The sequence below is a fragment of the Meles meles genome, chromosome 3, assembly GCF_922984935.1.
Source record: "Meles meles chromosome 3, mMelMel3.1 paternal haplotype, whole genome shotgun sequence".
Lineage (NCBI taxonomy): Eukaryota > Metazoa > Chordata > Mammalia > Carnivora > Mustelidae > Meles > Meles meles.
Window position 1 is genome coordinate 48,095,384 of NC_060068.1, and position 22,532 is coordinate 48,117,915.

Genomic DNA, 22,532 nt, shown 5'->3' on the forward strand with positions numbered 1-22,532 from the left:
AGTCCTGCATTGGGCTCTCTGCTCCGAGTGCAGGGAACCTGCTTCTCTCTCTCTCTCTCTCTCTCTCTCTCTCTCCCCCTCTCCCTCTCTCTCTGCCTGCCTCTCTCCCTACTTGTGATCTCTCTCTGTCAAATAAATAAATAAAATCTTTAAAAAAAGGTATTACAAATGGGTGTCAAAAGAAAGCTAGAGTAGCATTATAAATGTTTCTCTATCCCCTCACTTTCAATCTGCAGGTGTCTTTCAAGACTTAAATGAGTCTTTGCAGGGAGCGTATAGTGTCTTGTTTTTTTTTTAAATATTCTTTTTTTTTTTATAATTTTATTTTATTTATTTTAAAGATTTTATTTATTTATTTGACAGATTGAGATCACAAGTAGGGAGAGAGGCAGGCAGAGAGAGAGAGAGAGGAGGAAGCAGGCTCCCTGCCAAGCAGAGAGCCCGATGCGGGGCTCGATCCCAGGACACTGGGATCATGACCTGAGCTGAAGGCAGAGGCTTTAACCCACTGAGCCACCCAGGTGCCCCGTGTCTTGTTTTTTTATCCATTCTGTCACTTACGTCTTTTGTTTGGAGCATTTAGTCCATTTACATTCAAAGTAATTGATGATATGTATGTATTAATTGCTATCTTGTGATTTGCTTTGTGGTTGTTTTGTAGTTTTTTTCTGATCCTTCTCTTTCTCTCTTTTATGGTTTGCTGATTTTCTTTAGTGATATACTGGATTTCTTACTCTTTACTTTTTCTGTATCACTGTTTTCTGATTTGTGGTTACCATTGAGTTTATATATAAAATTTTTGCATATAGCAGTTTACATTAAGCTGTCACTTAATTTTGAACTCATTCTTAACTCCTCTCATCTCCATGTTTGAGATATTTATTATCATATTTTATATCCTTTCATTCTATGCTTCTCTTGACTGATTTTTACAAATATACTTATTTTCACTGACTTTGTGTCATCCATTTTTCTTATTCTTACTTATGGTTTTTGTTTTCCACTCACAGAGTCCTCCTTACATTTCTTACAGGGCTAGTTTAGTGGTCATGAATTCTTTTAACTTTTGTTTGTCTGGGAGACACTTTATCTCTTCTCCTATTCTGAATGGTAGCCTTGCTGGAGAGAGTATTATTGGCTGCAGATTTCCCCCTTTCAACACTTTCAATACATCATGCCACCTTTCTTCTGGCCTGCAAAGTTTCTTCTGAAAAATCATCTTACTGCAGGGCATCCTTATGTGCTCTATCCTCTGGCCAGAACAGTCATCTTTTGCCTAACTCCTATTTAGAGTCTTGGTTCTAAGAAGCCACCTTCTTTGACGATCTAGACTAGGCTGGGACTCCTGTCATGTCGCCCCTGGCCCGTGCCCTTCTTGGAAATATGCATCACTCTTGTTCAATCTAAGTCTTGTTCAACCTCCTGCCTCATTTGGTGTCAGATAATAGGCTCTGTGGGCAAGAATGTGCCTGTCCGGGTCACTGTGTTTCCCCTGCAGTGGAGAGCAGAGCATCCCACTCTCAGCTTCAGGTGAGGGATATGGACTCTACGGTCACATTCTCTGATCAGAGTTTACTCTCCAATGGTTTCTACCCTTCTCCCTGAGCCTTCAGGTAAGTTCCATTAATATTCAGAGACGTTGTAGCCAGATTCACAAATGAGCAGCATCCCTCAAGAATATCCCGAAAGTGAGTCTGTCTCAGGAGCCAAGAGCTGGGGCTGTCATGTTTCCCTCTCCTCATGTGGAATCTCCCTTTAGTGACATCCTTGGTCTTGACAGTTTGGACTTGATTTTGTTGAGAGTACCAACCAGTGAATTTCTTTATAACAGAAAACGTCAAATTCTAATGAGAGGACTATATTCCAAAAGGGCAACCAGCACAGTCTTGATAAAATGTGGGCAAGATCAGGCAGAAGCAATGGGGATATGGGCGCTTGGTCATCGACACCATGTGCACATGTGAAGATTGAGTTACAGGGCGTGTTAAATGTAATGGAAACTGATTTAGAACCCTATGAAAGTGAGCATCTCCTGGAAAAAAATAACCAAAGACATCACAGAGACCCAGATTGACTGAAAAATAGTAGGAAAACCAACATGCTCATCTGCTCTCCTGGAAGAACCCACGTGTTGGGCTGACTGGAGTGGAAGAGCACATGAATCTGAAGGGAACCCAGAGACAGGTGCAAGATCATGACAAGCACTCAGGTTATCCAAGAGATGGGCTCAGAGGAGACTTTTCTGGAAAGGGCTCTCCACATGTTGCCAAGGCTTCTTGGGGCACATCCCTTTACCCCAACTGTCCTGAGATCAGTCACCCACCAATGCATGCAAAGCTTCATGTTAATATCTGGTTAGACACATAAAACACCAGAATTAATTGCAGAGTGGGAGGCAGTAAACGTTTAGGTTAGAAAGCAATATATTTTTCCTCTTATTTCTCCATTTTGAGACAGTTCATCCATCCTGTTTAACACAGGGATTGGGAGGACCTTTACCCTTTTCCTGCTTAGTATCATGGAGTCACAAAGGAGCCCACAGCTTCTTCCATCCAAGTGTCTCCAACTGGAAACCCAACCTCTCCCCAGTGCTGGCAGAGAAACCAGTTCAGAGACCCTCAGTCCCCCTGCAAGGAGCAAGGAAGCCCTTGGGTGGGGTTGGGTGTGGTGGGAAAAGGAAAGAGCTAGAGCAGACCGGCCCACTCCCCATCAGTTCACAGAAGGGTAGTGAGTGGATGCTAGGTCTCTGCGGCCCGTCTACACCAGCTTCTTGGTTTTAAGCAAGGCTCTCGAGGTGTTGCATCTGTCAGATCCCAGTGGCCACAAGGATCAGGTTGTAGAATGAACCACAATGGCACCCACTGACTGGTGTTCTTGCTGGTCTGCCAGAAGTGCTCCTTTTGCCACCGTGCTAGGGGAGAATGGAAAAGGTGCCTGGCTAGGACTGAATCCCATCCTCCTCCTTCAAGAGCTGGAAGACTCGCTCCCTGGGAGGTTACACATTCCCCATCCCAACTGGGGCAGCCACACCCCTCACCCTCCAGTACTCCTGCTCCTTCTGGATCTGCTCTGTCTACCCCACTGGCTCCACCAGCTGCTGCCTGCACTGGTTGTTGGACTACATGTCCAAATGAACAGTCTGGGAAACAGAGAAGCCGAAGGTAGGGGTGAGGGACCCTGGCTCCATGAACCTGCCAGAAACCCAGCTTCAATGCCCCAGTGTGGGCCTGAACTGGCAGTATGGTTCTTTGCACTCACTGACTTGGAGCTGGCCCTGCTCCGGATGCTGAACACCAGATGAGGACCTTGCCTGCATGGAGTTCCGTGTTCAGAAGATAGAAGGGCTGGGGCAACATGTGCAGAGAAACAGAGGTATAACTCGGTGTTTGAGACAAGCTGTTACTAGAAGTTCTGTGTTGGTGGGAGGTGACAACGGAGAGCCTGGGAGCACTGAGATGCAGAACAGCTCGGAGTTTCACATTACGAAGCTTGGTCTTTACCCTAGGGGTGTCAGGGAAAGAAGGGATGATTTGAGGTCAGAGTGATTCCCCCTCGGGGTTCCCTCTAACCCTCATCTCTGTATGCTTAATTCCTGTGGAGCCCCAGCCCTCCTCAGTAGACACCACCTGCTGCACACTTCTTACCCCAAGGACCAAGATGGTGAGCCCCTGAAATTGTGGACCTCTTGCCTGCCACACTCACCAGCTTGCCAATATAGAGGATGAAGTGGATGGACTTGATGTGAAGGTAGATTTGGTACTCTTGGGGAAATGGGGAGGAAGGTGATGGTGAAGCCGCCCTGAGGGCAATACTGATGGCCCACAAGTTTCTAGAGGAATTCAGCTTCCAGTGAGCACATGTACCTGCATCTAGGAGAGGAAATCTGGGGGTATCCTGGGTCTAGGATACACCATAGGCCAGGCCAGAGGAGAGGGTGTGAGGGAAATGGCATCAGTTTGGGCTGGAAAGTCTCAGATCCTAGGATTGCCAATACACAGTATTCTGTAGTTTGCAAAGAGCATGGCCCTCATTGAGCTTTCTTGCCTGAGGAGACAGGCCCTCCTTTGAGAAATGGAGGACTCGGCATTGATGGTGAAGGCTTGGGAGCTGCAGGGAGTGAAGGCCTGCCTTGCCTTATTCTCAGTGTCCTTCACAAATATGAACATAATGATCCGCTATGGAGAGGCCTGCTACTTTTCTAGAGTGGGGTCTTATAGCTCAGTCTTGTAGTTTCTTTCTTTCTTTCTTTTTAAGATTTTATTTATTTATTTGACAAGCAAAGATCACAAGTAGGCAGAGAAGCAGGCAGAGAGAGAGAGGAGGAAGCAGGCTCCCTGCTGAGCAGAGAGCCCGATGCAGGGCTCGATCCCAGGACCCTGGGATCATGACCTGAGTCGAAAGCAGAGGCTTTAACCCACTGAGCCACCCAGGCGCTCCAGTCTTGTAGTTTTTTAATGGGAAAATAGTATGGAGTTTCTTCAAGAAATTAAAAATAGAACTATCATATGATCCAGCTTTCCTACATCTGGGTATATATCTAAAGGAAATGGAACCATTATCTGGAAGTGCTATCTACACCCCCATGTTCATTGCAGCATTATTCACAATAGACAAGGTATGGAAACAACCTAAGTGTCTGTCAGTGGATGAATAGATCCACAAAATGTGTTATATGTATTCTCTCTATATGTAATGGAATATTATTCAGCTGTAAAAAAAAAAAAAAGAAAAAGAAAAAAAAAGAAATCCTGTCTTTTGCTACAACATGGATCATGCTAAGTGAAATAAGCCAGACAGAGAAAGACAAATCCTGCAGACTATTACTTAGATGTGGAATGTTAAACAAAAAGGTCAAACTTACTGAAACAGAGTAGAAGGTTTCTAGTAGAAGGTTTTTTTTGTTTGTTTGTTTATTTACAGCATAACAGTGTTCATTGTTTTGGCATCACACCCAGTGCTCCATGCAATACGTGCCCTCCCTATTACTCACCACCTGGTTCCTCAACCTCCCCCCCCCCCCCCGCCCCTTCAAAACCCTCTGGTTGTTTTTCAGAGTCCATAGTCTCTCATGGTTCATCTCCCCTTCCAGTTTCCCTCAACTCCCTCTCCTCTCCATCTCCCCATGTCCTCCATGTTATTTGTTATGCTCCACAAATAAGTGAGAACATATGATACTTGACTTTCTCTGATTGACTTATTTCCCTCAGCATAATCTCTTCCAGTCCCGTCCATGTTGCTACAAAAGTTGGGTATTCATCATTTCTGGGAAGGAGAAATAGGAAGACTTGGGAGAGGAAGGAGTCCCGTACTAACATGCCCATGAGTCACTGCAAAGGAGCCTGCGCCCTGCTGTCCTAGAAGAGAACAAAACACACACTCTGGATGGTTTGGGAGATCCTAGAACAGAATGACATTGTGCTGCTTCCCAGGTGGAGCCCAAGGGAGACAAGCCAGGAAAGAATGGTGGTGTGGTGTGCCAAGGCAGGTGGGGCCCAGTGGGGTGTAGACCAGCAGGTGGGGTGCAGAATCAGCAGTTATACATCAGACCTGAAGGTGACTTGTGGCTGGGGACAAGCAACAAAGGACACACAAGTGACTTCTGTTATTTGACAACTGAGGATGAGAAATGTGTTCCCACACTTCTTGATGACTTGACACCTTTTAAATCCTCCAGAATTTAGAAGCAAGCCTGGGGATGGACTTGGGGGGCCCTGAATTAACTGAGATTAGGTTAATTAAAGAGAAATTAAATCCTGTGCATCTGTGGAAGGTGAAATCTGTTCCTGCCACCTGAGGTTTAAGTAGTTGTAAAATTTCTTCCTGCTCTATCATTTGGTGCATACGTAATTTTATATGCATCAAAAAATGCATATTTTCCAATACTCTGTGTATGTATCTACAGATCTAGCTATGTAGTCATCAGCTTAAAATGTGTATTAATAGGTTAGCCACAAGGTGGTACTAGAAACCTATCTTTGGCTTTCAGTCCTGGGCTTCGAATGTGGCTGATTTTACTACACAACTGTGAACGGCTGTGATAATGGCAGTGATCATAGTAAAAGTTGAGATGGAAGCAATTGGGTTCATGTGAGACAGTGTTTGTATTTAAGTCATAAAAAGAGACTCTCTGGAAGATGCTATCAATGAGTTTCTACTCTTCCTCTTTTTCTTATCCGCTGTCATGTCATTATAGAAAATCCCACCATTATCCAAAGCATCAAACACTAACACATTCAGTACTCATACAGAAAAATGTAAATAGACATGCTCTCTTAAGCCTTAGAGTTTAACATTTTTTTTAAAGATTTTATTTATTTATTTGACAGAGAGAGATCACAAGTAGATAGAGAGGCAGGCAGAGAGAGAGGAGGAAGCAGGCCCCTGCTGAGCAGAGAGCCCAACGCGGGACTCGATCCCAGGACCCCGAGATCATGACCTGAGCTGAAAGCAGCGGCTTAACCCACTGAGCCACCCAGGCGCCCCAGAGTTTAACATTTTAATGAGCATTTTTATAAAATGTGCCTCACAAACATCTGGAACACTCTTTTTTTTTTTAAAGATTTTTTATTTATTTATTTGACAGACAGAGATCACAAGTAGGCAGAGAGGCAGGCAGAGAGAGAGGAGGAAGCAGGCTGCCCGCTGAGCAGGGAGCCCGATGCGGGGCTTGATCCCAGGACCCTGGGATCATGACCTATCCGAAGGCAGAGGCTTAAACCACTGAGCCACCCAGGCGCCCCAGACATCTGGAACACGCTTAAACCATCTCTCAAACATGAAAAATCTCAGCCCCCGAATGTGAACACAGTAGGTTAGCAGATGCATTGTGTAACTTCTGGAGCACTTACTCTTCTGCTGTGAATGACGGAGGAGAGAAAGAGAAACACCTCTTTCTGGTTGGTGTCTCTCTCTCCCTCTTTTTATCCTTTGTTCACTGTTTTGTTTCTTAAATTCTTCACATATGTGAAATCGTACCATATTTGTCTTTTTCGGATTGGCTTATTTCACTTAGCATAATACATTCTACCTCCATCTACATTGTTGCAAATGGCAAGATTTCATTCTTTGTTATTCTGAGTAATATTCCACTGTATACATGTAGCACATCTTCTTTATCAGACTCTTTTTTTTAAAAAGATTTATTTATTTATTTGACAGTGAGAGAGAGAGATCACAAGCAGGCAGAGAGGCAGGCAGAGAGAGAGAGAGAGGGAAGCAGGCTCCCTGCCGAGCAGAGAGCCCGATACGGGACTCGATCCCAGGACCCTGAGATCATGACCTGAGCCAAAGGCAGCGGCTTAACCCACTGAACCACCCAGGCGCCCTATCAGACTCTTAACTCTAGAGAACAAACAGATGGTTACCAGAGGGCAGGGGGGAATGGGTGAATCAGGTGAAGGGGATTAAGAGTGCACTTAGAGGGGTGCCTGGGTGGCTCAGTTGGTTAAGCAACTGCCTTCGGCTCAGGTCATGATCCTGGAGTCCTGGGATCGAGTCCCACATCGGGATCCCTGCTCAGCAGGAGGTCTGCTTCTCCCGATGACCTCTCTCCTCTCATGCTGTCTCTCTTTCATTGTCTCTCTCTACCTTTCAAATAAATAAATAAAATATTTTTTAAAAAGTGCACTTACATGATGAGCACTGAGTAGTATATGGAACTGTTGAACCACTGCATTGTACACCTGAAACTGATATAGCATTGTATGTTGATTACACTGGAATTAAAAGAAAAGTTCCAGCCTTGATAGGTTCCTCCCCACAAGTAAATGTAATTTTATTTTATTTTTATTTTTTTTAAAGATTTTATTTATTTATTTGACAGAGAGAGACACAGCGAGAGAGGGGAAACTTGCGGGGGGAGTGGGAGAGGGAGAAGCAGGCTTCCTGCTGAGCGGAGAGCCCAATGTGGGGCTCGATCCCAGGACCCTGGGATCACGACCTGAGCTGAAGGCAGATGCTTAATGACTGAGCCACCCAGGCGCCCCAGTAAATGTAATTTTAAAGAGATGTACAGTAAAAGGGGAGGAAGAGATTTGGAAAAACAGGGAAGAACTTTCTATATATAAGGTTGATGGAGAAGAGAAAGCACCATGTCACAACCTTGAAGACCACTCACTGGGAACATGGTGAGGTAGGCTGAAGGAGTCAAGGAAGAAAGCAGTGACCCGACTTAATCCATTGGAGTCTAGTCTCTGGTCTGGTAGCAGGGGAAATTTACTTTCCTGGGAACTGGTGCCACTATATGAATTTAAAGATAGGAGTGACATAAATATGTCAGCTGGCATATGTCCTTGCAAAATTTTAAGGAAACCATGCTGTTAGGATGCCAGTCAAGAGTAGGCTCTGAAAATCAAGTGTGGAAATGATGACACTTGGAGTATTTAACTATGTTTGTAAAAAGAATCAGATGGGAACTGTGTTTGTAAAAAGGATCAGATGGGAAGATGCAGCAAGATTGGGGGAATGACACCCCTAGGTTTCTGCCTCAGGAGACGGCTCAGAGAACTGGGATAAGAAGATGGGGAGTTTGTCTGTTCATGTAGTCCTCTGCCAGGAACCCCTTCCTGGGGTCCTCTGAAGAGGAGAAAACATCAAAAACCCACTGAAAGAAAAAAGGTTTATCCCTGACTATTTAATGTTTCCATTTTATTAAAGTATCTAATTTTAATTTTTTTAATTAAACAATTTAATTTTATTTCCAGTATAGTTAACATACAATGCTGTATTAATTTCAGATGTACAATGTAGTAGTTCAATACTTCCATACCTGACCCAGTGTTCATCCTGACAAGGGCCCCCATGTCCAATTTCACCCATCCCCCACCTCTCCCCACTGGTAACCATCATTCCTCCTCTATAGTTAAGAGTCTGTTTCTTGGTCTGTCTGTCTATCTGTCTATCTGTCTCTCTTTCAACTTTGCTTCTTTGTTTTGTCAAGGAATTCAATTTTTAAAACTTAGGTCAAGGGATGCCTGGTTGGCTCAGTTGGTTAAGCATCTGCCTTCAGCTCAGGTCATGATCCCAGGGTCCTGGAATCAAGTCCCACATGAGGCTCCTTGCTCTGCCTGCTGTTCCCTGTACTCTCTCTCTCTCTCTCTCTCTCTCTGACAAATAAATAAATAAATAAAATCTTTTTTAAAAGTTTAAGTCAAATTTACCCTTGCATGTCATTGAAGAAGGATTACCTATGTTTTCCTGTGGTTTAATAGTGTATTTATACCCCACAAAATAATGAGTTTCTTTCCCCCATGGCAACTTACTACTTTGCAGACATAATACTTCATCTCTTACTGTGTATTTTTCTTTAAAATCTTCACAAGCAAGCACTGAATCTGAGTGGAGGCTCTTTATGCTACTCTTTACTTTTGCAGCATGTTTGAAACTGTTGATAATTGGAAAAGAAATTAAAAGTCTTTCCAACTTTTCCAACACATATCAAGTTAGTAAACCTATTTCACACGTGAGACAAGTTAAGAGAGGGGCGTTCCTTGAAGAAATGCAACCACCTTGTTTGATGGGATCAACCAAAAGTAGTCAGAAAACTTCTCAGGGGCTGAGAAGTTCACTGGATGCCTCAAACAACAGCACCAGCTTCATAGTCTCCAGGAAAGTAATAATGTTTAAGAATATTCCCTTGCCAATCCTTAGATCAATTAGATTTTAAGCCAAAGACTATAATAAGGGATGAGGAAGGACACTATATCATACTCAAAGGGTCTGTCCAAAAAGAAGATCTAACAATTTTAAATATCTATGCCCCTAACGTGGGAGCAGCCAACTATATCAACCAATTAATAACAAGATCAAAGAAACACATCAATAATAAAACAATAATAGTAGGGGACTTTAACACTCCCCTCACTGAAATGGACAGATCATCCAAGCAAAAGATCAACAAGGAAATAAAGGCCTTAAATGACACACTGGACCAGATGGACATCACAGATATATTCAGAACATTTCATCCCAAAGCAACAGAATACACATTCTTCTCAAGTGCACATGGAACATTCTCCAGAATAGATCACATCCTGGGCCCTAAATCAGGTCTCAACTGGTATCAAAAGATTGGGATCATTCCCTGCATATTTTCAGACCACAATGCTCTAAAGCTAGAACTCAATCACAAGAGGAAAGCTGGAAAGAACCCAAATACATGGAGACTAAACAGCATCCTTCTAAAGAATGAATGGGTCAACCAGGAAATTAAAGAAGAATTGAAAAAATTCATGGAAACAAATGATAATGAAAACACAACGGTTCAAAATCTGTGGGACACAGCAAAGGCAGTCCTGAGAGGAAAATATATAGTGGTACAAGCCTTTCTCAAGAAACAAGAAAGGTCTCAAGTACACAACCTAACCCTACACATAAAGGAGCTGGAGAAAGAACAAGAAAGAAACCCTAAACCCAGCAGGAGAAGAGAAATCATAAAGATCAGAGCAGAAATCAATGAAATAGAAACCAAAAAAACAATAGAACAAATCAACGAAACTAGGAGCTGGTTCTTTGAAAGAATTAATAAGACTGATAAACCCCTGGCCAGACTTATCCAAAAGAAAAGAGAAAGGACCCAAATAAATAAAATCATGAATGAAAGAGGAGGGATCACAACTAACACCAAAGAAATACAGACAATTATAAGAACATACTATGAGCAACTCTACGCCACCAAATTGGACAATCTGGAAGAAATGGATGAATTCCTCGAGACATATAAACTACCACAAGTGAACCAGGAAGAAATAGAAAACCTGAACAGGCCCATAACCAGTAAGGAGATTGAAACAGTCATCAAAAATCTCCAAACAAACAAAAGCCCAGGGCCAGAGGGCTTCCCAGGGGAATTCTACCAAACATTTAAAGAACTAATTCCTATTCTCCTGAAACTGTTCCAAAAAATAGAAATGGAAGGAAAACTTCCAAACTCATTTTATGAGGCCAGCATCACCTTGATCCCCAAACCAGACAAGGATCCCACCAAAAAAGAGAACTACAGACCAATATCCTTGATGAACACAGATGCAAAAATTCTCACCAAAATACTAGCCAATAGGATTCAACAGTACATTAAAAGGATTATTCACCACGACCAAGTGGGATTTATTCCAGGGCTGCAAGGTTGGTTCAACATCCGCAAATCAATCAATGTGATACAACACATTAATAAACGAAAGAACAAGAACCATATGATACTCTCCATAGATGCTGAAAAAGCATTTGACAAAGTACAGCATCCCTTCCTGATCAAAACTCTTCAAAGTGTAGGGATAGAGGGCATATACCTCAATATTATCAAAGCCGTCTATGAAAAACCCACCGCAAATATCTTTCTCAATGGAGAAAAACTGAAAGCTTTTCCGCTAAGGTCAGGAACACGGCAGGGATGTCCATTATCACCACTGCTATTCAACATAGTACTAGAAGTCCTAGCTTCAGCAATCAGACAACAAAAGGAAATTAAAGGCATCCAAATCGGCAAAGAAGAAGTCAAACTATCACTCTTCGCAGATATGATACTATATGTGGAAAACCCAAAAGACTCCACTCCAAAACTGCTAGAACTTGTACAGGAATTCAGTAAAATGTCAGGATATAAAATCAATGCACAGAAATCAGTTGCATTTCTGTACACCAACAACAAGACAGAAGAAAGAGAAATTAAGGAGTCAATCCCATTTACAATTGCACCCAAAACTATAAGATACCTAGGAATAAACCTAACCAAAGAGGCTAAGAATCTATATGCAGAAAACTATAAAGTACTTATGAAAGAAACTGAGGAAGACACAAAGAAATGGAAAAATGTTCCATGCTCCTGGATTGGAAGAAGAAATATTGTGAAAATGTCTATGCTACCTAAAGCAATCTATACATTTAATGCAATCCCTATCAAAATACCATCCATTTTTTTCAAAGAAATGGAACAAATAATCCTAAAATTTATATGGAACCAGAAAAGACCTCGAATAGCCAAAGGAATATTGAAAAAGAAAGCCAAAGTTGGTGGCATCACAATTCCGGACTTCAAGCTCTATTACAAAGCTGTCATCATCAAGACAGCATGGTACTGGCACAAAAACAGACACATAGATCAATGGAACAGAATAGGAGCCCAGAAATAGACCCTCAACTCTATGGTCAACTAATCTTCGACAAAGCAGGAAAGAATGTCCAATGGAAAAAAGACAGCCTCTTCAATAAATGGTGCTGGGAAAACTGGACAGCCACATGCAGAAAAATGAAATTGGACCACTTCCTTACACCACACACGAAAATAGACTCAAAATGGATGAGGGACCTCAATGTGAGAAAGGAATCCATCAAAATCCTTGAGGAGAACGCAGGCAGCAACCTCTTTGACCTCAGCCGCAGCAACATCTTCCTAGGAACATCTCCAAAGACAAGGGAAGCAAGGGCAAAAATGAACTGTTGGGATTTCATCAAGATCAAAAGCTTTTGCACAGCAAAGGAAACAGTTAACAAAACCAAAAGACAACTGACAGAATGGGAAAAGATATTTGCAAGCGACATATCAGATAAAGGGCTAGTGTCCAAAATCTATAAGGAACTTAGCAAACTCAACACCCAAAGAACAAACAATCCAATCAAGAAATGGGCAGAGGACATGAACAGACATTTCTGCAAAGAAGACATCCAGATGGCCAACAGACACATGAAAAAGTGCTCCACGTCACTCGGCATCAGGGAAATACAAATCAAAACCACAATGAGATATCACCTCACACCAGTCAGAATGGCTAAAATTAACAAGTCAGGAAATGACAGATGTGGGCGAGGATGCGGAGAAAGGGGAACCCTCCTACACTGTTGGTGGGAATGCAAGCTGGTGCAACCACTCTGGAAAACAGCATGGAGGTTCCTCAAAATGTTGAAAATAGAACTACCCTATGACCCCGCAATTGCACTTCTGGGTATTTACCCTAAAGATACAAAGGTAGTGATACGAAGGGGCACGTGCACCCGAATGTTTATAGCAGCAATGTCTACAATAGCCAAACTATGGAAAGAACCTAGATGTCCATCAACAGATGAATGGATAAAGAAGAGGTGGTATATATACACAATGGAATACTATGCAGCCATGAAAAGAAATGAAATCTTGCCATTTGCGACAACGTGGATGGAACTAGAGGGTATCATGCTTAGTGAAATAAGTCAGTCGGAGAAAGACAACTATCATATGATCTCCCTGATATGAGGACGTGGAGATGCAACATGGGGGGTTAGGGGGATAGGAGAAGAATAAATGAAAGGAGACGGGATTGGGAGGGAGACAAACCATAAGTGAATCTTAATCTCACAAAACAAACTGAGGGTTTCTGGGGGGAGTGGGGGTTGGGAGAGGGGGAGTGGGGTTATGGACATTGGGGAGGGTGTGTGCTATGGTGAGTGCTGTGAAGTGTATAAACCTGGCGATTCACAGACCTGTATCCCTGGGGATAAAAATACATTATATGTTTATAAAAAAAATAAGAAATAAAAAATTTTAAAAAAAAAGAATATTCCCTTGCCACATGTTTTGGGCCCATTATCTTCATGGCTAAAGCTGGAAGGAAATGGGCCCACATGATTAAAAGGAGACTGTATTCGTCCGCTTGGGCTTCCAAGCCAAAATACCAGCAGACTGGCTGGCTTACAGGACCAGAGTTTGTTTTCTCATAGTTGTGGAGGCTGGAAAGTCCCAAATCAATGGCTGGCAGCATCCAGTTCCGGTGAGCCCTCTCTTCCTGGCTTATAGATGGCTGCCTTCTTGCTTTGTGTTCATGTGACCTTTCTTGGGAGAGTATGTGTGGTGAGGGGGAGAGAAATCTCTTTTGTGTCTCCTCCAATAAGGCACTAATCCCATCATGGAAATTCTCATAGCATCCTCTAGCCCTAGTTGCCTCCCAGAGGCCCCATCTCCAAATTCCATCAAGCTGGGGCTTGGGGTTTCAATGTATAGATTTGAAGGGGACTCAGATACTCAGTCCCAGACACAGATGTAAGGAATTTTGGAGTCATGTGCTAAAAAAATCACGTGGACTGCAACTGAGTCAAGTGTCCCCAAACTATTCTGTAACTATTCCTGTGCCTACTGGCCTGTCACTTGGGGTAGTGGAGCCCAAGAAGTGCACGGGACTCACATCAGTGCCTTCACACTCTTCTTCAGTCCTTTCTCCATCTACCCAAAAGACCTCTCTATCTAATGGACTGTTTTCCGCAGTTTTAAATCAATGCTAAGGGCTGAGTAGTCTTTCAGAGGCATTTCCATTTTAATAGGGTGTCTTGAAGAGGAACCTCCAAAATTAAAAAAAAAAAAAAATCTCTTCTATTGTAATTTCAGGAGATGCTGTAGCTATTGAGGAGTTGGCAAACTTGGAATTTCATCTCATTATGCCCTAAATCACCTCCCAGAAGTACTTGCTATTCTCTGCTTGTGAGACTGACCCTTGTCAAGAATTAAGTAACACATGAGCCGAGGACAATTCTACCTTACCGATAACTTGCCAAAAATGGGTAAATGAAACCTTATGGCAAATAAATCATGGAGTTTTAGAAATATCAGCCAGATCATGTTACAGTTGAGGAAATGAAAGTAGAGCTTGTCTGGGTGGATTGCCCAACACTGCATAGCTACTAGAAGATCCAAGGCTAGAACACCTGTCTCCTGTACCATTTCATGTTAGTGCTCCAGTTCCACCTCATATCTCTGGACATCAAGACCAGCCTTTGGCAGCACACCCTCTCTCTGGCCTGTTAATGAGGAGGTGGATGAGGGGCCCATTTCCTCACCATCAAGCCTTTCATTTCTTAGCCCTGAGCAAGCAATTCAGTAGGTTTCATGCTGTGTTGGGCCTCAAAGATTAGTTTGTGGCTTCCTGTTTGAGCAAAGCACACATGTTGAATTGCCAGCTGTTGCCACCCCACCCTCTCAATTCATAATTCACAATGTCACGTACTTCCCAGGTGGGTAGAGGTCTTGTTGCCTTCTTAATTACCAGTGCAATGAAATAACGAGCATAGGTCTCTTCTACCCTCATGGGTTTCTGGGAAGGTCGGACTTTAGAGAGATCTAGGGGGTCAATGGAGAAATGCTGGATTTAGTACACGCTCCAGACACAAAGCCACCATCTCCATCTCTTAGATCCCTTCTGATTACCCAGTGTGACTCTGGTGGATTGGCTGCTCCTGGACCATCTGGTCCAATGCAACTTCAGGACTTGGCTGTTGGGAGCAGCCAGGAATGTGGAAAAAGAAACAGTCTAGTGAATTCATGGCTTTCATGTTGGTTTGAGTTTATGAAGAAAAGGCAATATTAGCCCTTGGATGGATTAGTAACAAGGAGGAGTGTTAAAGGCATTTGGGGTCATTGTGGAAAATTTCAAGTACAGAGTAAATAGAGTATGATGAATCCCCATGCACTTTTAAAAAAAAATTTTTATTTATTTGACAGAGAGAAATCACAACTAGGCAGAGAGGCAGGCAGAGAGAGAGGAGGAAGCAGGCTCCCCACGGAACAGAGATCCCAATGCGGGACTCGATTCCAGGACCCGGAGACCATGACCTGAGCCAAAGGCAGCGGCTTAACCCACCGAGCCACCCAGGCGCCCCCAATCTGCCATTCTTGATCCATCCATTCCTTTATACACTTCCCACTCTTAATTATTATCATTTTTAAAATTAAAATATATGTACATTGAAATGTACAATTTTTAGCTATGTAATTGGAAATGGATACACCCATGTAATACATACCCCTGTCATCTCCTTTTAGCACACTTAAAATATGTAAATTGATAGATAAGGAAATAATTTGAATGTTTTAGCTTTTCTCATTTTCCAATCATGAAATATTGCTGTGGATGTTCCTCATTTTGGGGATTCTTCCCTTTTGCCTCCTATCCTCCCATTTCAACACTGCAAAATCAACCTTTCTTTCTTCACCCTTGTCTGAAAAACACCACTGTTTTTCTCTGCACATTGGCTTTAGATTTCTGCCTACTTCCTTGGATTTGAGGATCCAAGTGAGATTTCCTGTAATTTCTTTCTTTTAAAGAGATTTTATTTATTTATTTGAGAGACAGAGTGGGGGGGAGGGAGGGAGGGGCAGAGGGAGATGGAGAAGCAGGCTCTCTCAGAGCAAGGAAACCTACGTGGGGCTTGATCCTAGGCCTCTGGGATCATGACCTGAGCTGAAGGCAGATGCTTAACTGACTGAGCCACCCAGGTGCCCATCTAGTAATTTCGTCATTGGCTCCACCTGTCTCAGATAAGAAGCCCGTTCCAATCTCCTTCCAGTACCCAACAGCCTAGTTCACTCTTGATTGTTTTGCCAGCTAGGAGAGAGAAATGGAGCGGTCCAGCCTTCTTAGCCCACACAGGGCACCAACTGGAAGGGAGAAGGGGCACAGAAGGAACAGCAATAAAATGCATTCTTCTTGATTACCCCAAGTCTAATGACTACACGATGAATGAAATGTAAAGAAATAACAGAAATATCTCAAGCTATTCCTGATCAAAAGAAAGGAAAGCAGAGGAAGGCTTTTGGGTTGAGTGTCAGGTGATAATTTGGGCTTTAAGTATCTTCCCCCAAGGCAGTATATTTCAGGCAGATACAAAATCAGCTACACACTCATTATATTATACCCCAGAAAAAACATACATTCTCAAATAAAAAAGCAGTATGTAGTTATGTAATATAGTTTTCTAGCTCATTTAAAAAAAAAAAAAGCTTGTCATCATCCACTAAAATGATTTTGTCACCCTTCGATAGGTTACTGCCTACAGTTTGAAAACCTCTGCCCTAAAGTCTTTGTCTGACAGGTTGGGTTGGGGCTCTCTCTGGTGTTCTGGACCTCTCCAGTTCTGACAATGGGGGCCAGTTTGATCCCTCACAGGGTATGGTTGCTTTATTTGAACTCAGGACATCTAGGCTCCTTACAAGAGATGATATTTGACTAGGGATTATTTAAATCCAACCACTATGAAGTGTCCGCTAGAGGGCAGGCCCCTCTTCACAGCCCGCCAAACCCGCCATAGCTGGGGAGGAAGGAGCTGGAGAGCCAGCCACCATCTGAGGTAATGAGCCAGTGCTGAGGCTTCATAGCCAGGCACATGCTCAGCTGGTCCCCCAATTCCCTATTGGGTTTGCCATGCCCTCCCACCACAAGAAGAAATGCAGGCCTCTCACTGGGTGCTGGGTGTGCAAAGAAAGTACCAGGCCCATTCTCCAGAAATTTGAATCTAAATACTGTAGAGCTAACTTCCCATATCTGAACCCAGAAAGAAAAATATTTTTTAAAAGGCCTGAGGATATCAGCTAGCCAACAATAAAGGTCTTAGAAATAATACAGTGCATAGTTTGATCCAGATTTTTTAAGCATTTTTTTTAATTATTGAAATATCATTAACATACAATGTTATTATTAGTTTCAGGTGTACAACATAGTGATTTGACAATTCTATACATTATTCAGTGCTCACCATGGTTAACTATAGTCACCATCTGTCACCATTTACCATTATTACAGTATTATTGACTATATTCTCTGTGCTGTCCCTTTTATTTCTGTGACTTATTTACTTTGTAACTGGAATTGTGTACCTCTTAATCCCCTTCCCCTATTTCACCCATCCCCCACCCCTCCCCTCTGGCAACCACCAGTTTGTTCTCTGAATTTATGAGTCTGTTTCTCTTTGTTCACTGGTTTTGTTTTTTAGATTCCACATGTAAGTAAAATCATATGGTATTTGTCTTTCTCTGTCTGACTTATTTACTTAGCATAATACCCTCTAGGTCCATCCGTGTTGTTGCAAATATCAAGATCTCATTCTTTTTATGGCTAGGTAATATTCCACTGTGTATATATGTATGACATAATCTTTATCCATTCGTCTACCAATAGACACTCGGTTTGCTTCCATACCTTGGCTATTGCAAATAATGCTACAATAAACATAGAAGTACATTTATCTTTTTGAATTATTGTTTTCATTTTCCTCAGGTAAATACACAGAAGTGGAATTATTGAGTCATATGATACTTCTATTTTTAGTTTCCTGAGGAACCTCCATACTGTTTTCCATAGCAACTGCACCAATTTATATTACCACCAATAGTGCGTGAGGGTTCCTTTTCCTCCACATCCCACATCCCCACCAGCACTTACTTCTCGTCTTTTTTTTTTTAATTTTTTATTTATTTTTTATTTTTTTATGAACATATAATGTCCTCTTTTTGATTCTAGAGATTCTGACAGGTGCAAGGTCACATCTCGTTGTGGTTTTGATTTGGATTTACCTGATGATGAGTGATGTTGAGCACCTTTTCTTATGTCTTTTGGCCATCTGTATCTATTCTTTGGAAAGTATCTCTCCCCATTTTTAAATTGGATTTTTTGTTTTTGTGGTGTTGGGCTGTATGAGTTCTATATATATCTTGGATATTGACTCCTTATAGGATATATCATTTGCAAATATCTTCTCCCATTCAGTAGGTTGCCTTTTCATTTTGTTGATGATTTCTTTCATTGCGCAAAAGCTTTTTATTTTGATGTAGTCCCAATTGTTCATTTTTACTTTTGTTTCCCTTGCCTGGAGAAACATACCCAGAAAAATATTGCTAAAGTTGATGTCCAAGAGGTTACTGCCAATCCAGTTTTATGAAAAAAATAATAATAATAATAGTTCAGTTTTACTGGGCTCTTTCTGGTGATCCATATAATGTGTTTTACATGAATTATATCCTGGAATTTTTACAAGTTCCCAGGAAATAAGTAATACCCCCATTCCACAGATGAGGAAACTGAAACTCAGAGAGGTCATTTTCCAAGATCAACCAGGAAGTAACCAGTGTAGTCAGGGTTTGACCTCAGGCTATCTGATTCTGTGAAGATGTGCCACTGATTCCCCTTTAAGAAAGGACTTGTGGAGAGAGTCAAGTATCATATGGTCTCACTTATTTGTGGAGCATAACAAATAACATGGAGGACGTGGGGAGATGGAGAGGAGAGGGAGTTGAGGGAAACTGGAAGGGGAGATGAACCATGAGAGACTATGGACTCTGAAAAACTACCAGAGGGTTTTGAAGGGGAGAGGGGGTGGGAGGTTGAGGAACCAGGTGGTGGGTAATAGGGAGGGCACGTACTGCATGGAGCACTGGGTTGATGCCAAAACAATGAACACTGTTATGCTGTAAATAAACAAATAAACGAATAAAAAAAAAAAAAGGACTTGTGGCTTCTGCCTTCTGCTGTCAGAGGGCTGTCAGCGGCAGCCTTTATCTGTCAAACTGTTTAGGGATTGATTCAGCCTCAAAGAAACTCCTCGAGCGGAATCACAACCTTCTTGGAGTGGGTTGGATCCAATGATTGGTTGAGATGGAGATACAAATGCCCCGCCATGAAAGGCCAACATAAGACAACCCTGAAAGATCAGTTTAGCTCTAAAGCTCCATATCCGATCTTCTAAGACTGTCATCAGGACTATACCAAGCTGTACTTTTCTTGCTGTTCAGTCTTGCTTCCTTTCTCTTTTTTTCCCCGCATTCTATCCCAGCAGATTCCTTACTAGATATTCTACACCAAATTCTTTCTCTGGGTATGCTTCCCTGAGAAACAAAACTGTAGCAAGTGAAAATACTCCTAATGGGTAGATCCTCAAGTTGTCGTCCACTTGGTATAGAGAAAAATGACCCAAAGTTAGAATATATATACAGACTCATAGTGGCAAATGGCTTAGCCAGCTGGACAGGAACATGAAAGGAGGAAGAATGGAAGAATAGGGACACAAGAATGACTGGGTAGAGACAGGTGAAGGGACATAAGACTGTGGGTGAAAATTGTGTAGACCTTGCTATCGTATATTAAAGTCCACCAAAGAGCATCTGCCGCAGAAGAGGCACTAAACAACCAACTGGACAAAACGGCTCATATGTCAGCCAGACCCTGTCATCAGTCACCCCAGTGCCAGGACAATGGGCATAGAATAAAGTAGTCTTGGTGACAGAAATGGAGGTTATCCGTGGGTCCAACAACACGGCACCAGTTTAACAAGGCTGATGTCACTACTAGTGCTACCGAATATCCAACCTGCCATTAACAGGACTAATGCTGGGCCCCCAATATGGAGACTAACTGACCACTGGATGGCAAGTTGAGTCCGTGGGGTCACTTCTCTTCTGAAAGGGCGAGAGATTCATGCTCACACTAGAAACACATTCCTGCTATAGGTTGCTTTTCATAGCTGCAGGACTTCAGCCAATGTTACTGTCCAAATCTTACAGAGTGTTACTCTATTGACAAGATATTCCATACAGCACTGTGTCAAATCTGGTAACCCACATTACCTAACGTGTAGGAATGCTCACGATCATGGGACCCACTGGTCATACCCCATACTGCACCACCAAGAACCTGCTGGAAAGGGTGGAACAGCCTCCTGGAAGCACAACTGAAGTTCTATCTTTTTTTTTTTTTAAGATTTTATTTATTTATTTGACAGACAGAGATCACAAGTAGGCAGAGAGGCAGGCAGAGAGAGAGGAGGAAGCAGGCTCCCCACTGAACAGAGAGCCCGATGCGGGGCTAGATCCCAGGACCCTGGGATCATGACCTGAGTCGAAGGCAGAGGCTTTAACCCACTGAGCCACCCAGGCACCCCTGAAGTTCTATCTTGAAGGAGATACTTTATGAGGATGGTGAACCACCCTCTAAAGCACAACATATATGTTGAATCAAAGACTTCATATAGTGCTCCATCCCCTGTAAGCAGTCTACATGGGTCTAAAAACCAAAAGGATGGAAGCAGGAGTGACCATACTTAACTCCCTGTCGGGAAATGATCCATTTGGGAAATTTGGGCCTCTTGTCCCAAAGCTTGTGCCTCTGCAGAGTTAGGATTCCTCTCCCCTCATGGAAGACCACCTCCACCAAGGGAGAGATATTAACAGGCAAGAAGAGTCACTATCTTGGCTGAGATAATTGACATTGATCAAGAAGAAGCAGTGCTAGGGGCGCCTGGGTGGCTCAGTGGGTTAAAGCCTCTGCCTTCGGCTCGGGTCATGATCCCAGGGTCCTGGGGTCGAGCCCCACATCGGGCTCTCTGCTCCGCGGGGAGCCTGCTTCCTCCTCTCTCTCCCTGCCTGCCTCTCTGACTAGTTGCAATCTCTGTCTATCAAGTAAGTAAATAAAATCTTAAAAAAAAAAAAAAAAAGAAGCAGCAGTGCTATAATTACACGATTGAGGCAAAGAGGACTATGATTAGCATGCAGGTGATTTATTCAGGCACCTCTTTGTTCTCCCTTCAGTTCTAACAGTCAATGAACAAGTGTAGTAATAATCAGAAATGAGAATTTGGGTTGTGTCACCAAGTAAACAGCCTGCACCAGCTCTTGAGGGTAAGGGGATCTAGACTTGCTAGTGGAGGAGGGAGACAATGAGTAGCATTTGGGACCCCAAGACCTACAGCAATGCTGGGGCTTATAATTTCCCCCCAAACTTTCTCTTCTAAGGTTCCCCCTGAAGAGGAGGCCCACCAGAATCTTGAAGGAGAGGCTCCCCAAATATATATGAAGTGGATCCAGTGGCTCAAGGAGTGACCTGCGATGAACATGGAAATGTACAATACAGTTTTCCCTTCAAGATAGGACTTGTTGCCAGGCTTCTAAGCACCAAGCGTGCTGTCAGAAGAAAACCCTCAGCTGTCAGTCCATTGGGAACTGACTCTTTACTTGGGCATGCTACTCTTAAATTTTTTGGATTTGCTTCCTCTCACTTTCCACCCCCTACCCTATAAGTAAGGATGATCAATACTTGCCCTACTCGATAGTATTAAATAAGGCATTTAAACATTTAAATCAGTACTTACTGATTTGTGGTAAGGACTTAATAAAAGTTAATTGGGTTCCCTCAACTTTACCTTACTGTTTTCTCTCAGGAATTTACAGCCTCATTTGATAAAAAATAAATGGTACTGTGGGAAGGGGAGTCAAATCACCATTAAACTATATGATTCTAATGATTCTATCCTCAAAATGTGTGCTTCAAGCTAAGTGAGCTCTGGAACATCATTGTGACCTGGGGAGGTAAAGGAAGGCTTCTTGAGGGATATAGAAGCTTAGCTGGGCTCATAAAAACTGGGCAGAGGACATGGAGGGAGTGGGGCAGGTGTGCAGCTGGTCCTAATTTAGGTAAACAGAATTCAGAAATGCAAGTGCCAGGTAATTAACTTTGCACAGTGTTGCAATGGTCTTATTTGTTTTAACTGGTGACTTTAGATATAAAGGATGTATATCTTATAATGTATACAGTGTATTTTGAAATGTATGAATATGAACTGTTATTATTTTTTTGAACTGTTATTATAACCAAGAGGAATCTGAGAAGAAAAAAAAAAATTGGATAAGGACGATGTTGAGCTATGTACTCATCTCAGATAAATACATAAAACCTTTGAAATTATGACATACCCAGTACTGTTAGATTTATGGCCTCGGGTATTGCTCTCATTCCAAGCTCCTGCTTTACATT

At 42.6% G+C, this 22,532-nt stretch overlaps 1 long non-coding RNA gene across 1 annotated transcript; it reads left to right on the forward strand.

Moving 5' to 3' along the window:
- The first annotated feature begins 3,150 nt into the window (after nucleotides 1-3,150).
- LOC123938026 lies at nucleotides 3,151-22,023 on the forward strand. The gene is made up of 2 exons (XR_006817654.1): nucleotides 3,151-3,747; nucleotides 21,515-22,023. It is a non-coding gene; the product is annotated as an uncharacterized LOC123938026 (long non-coding RNA).
- Nucleotides 22,024-22,532: the final 509 nt, after the last annotated feature.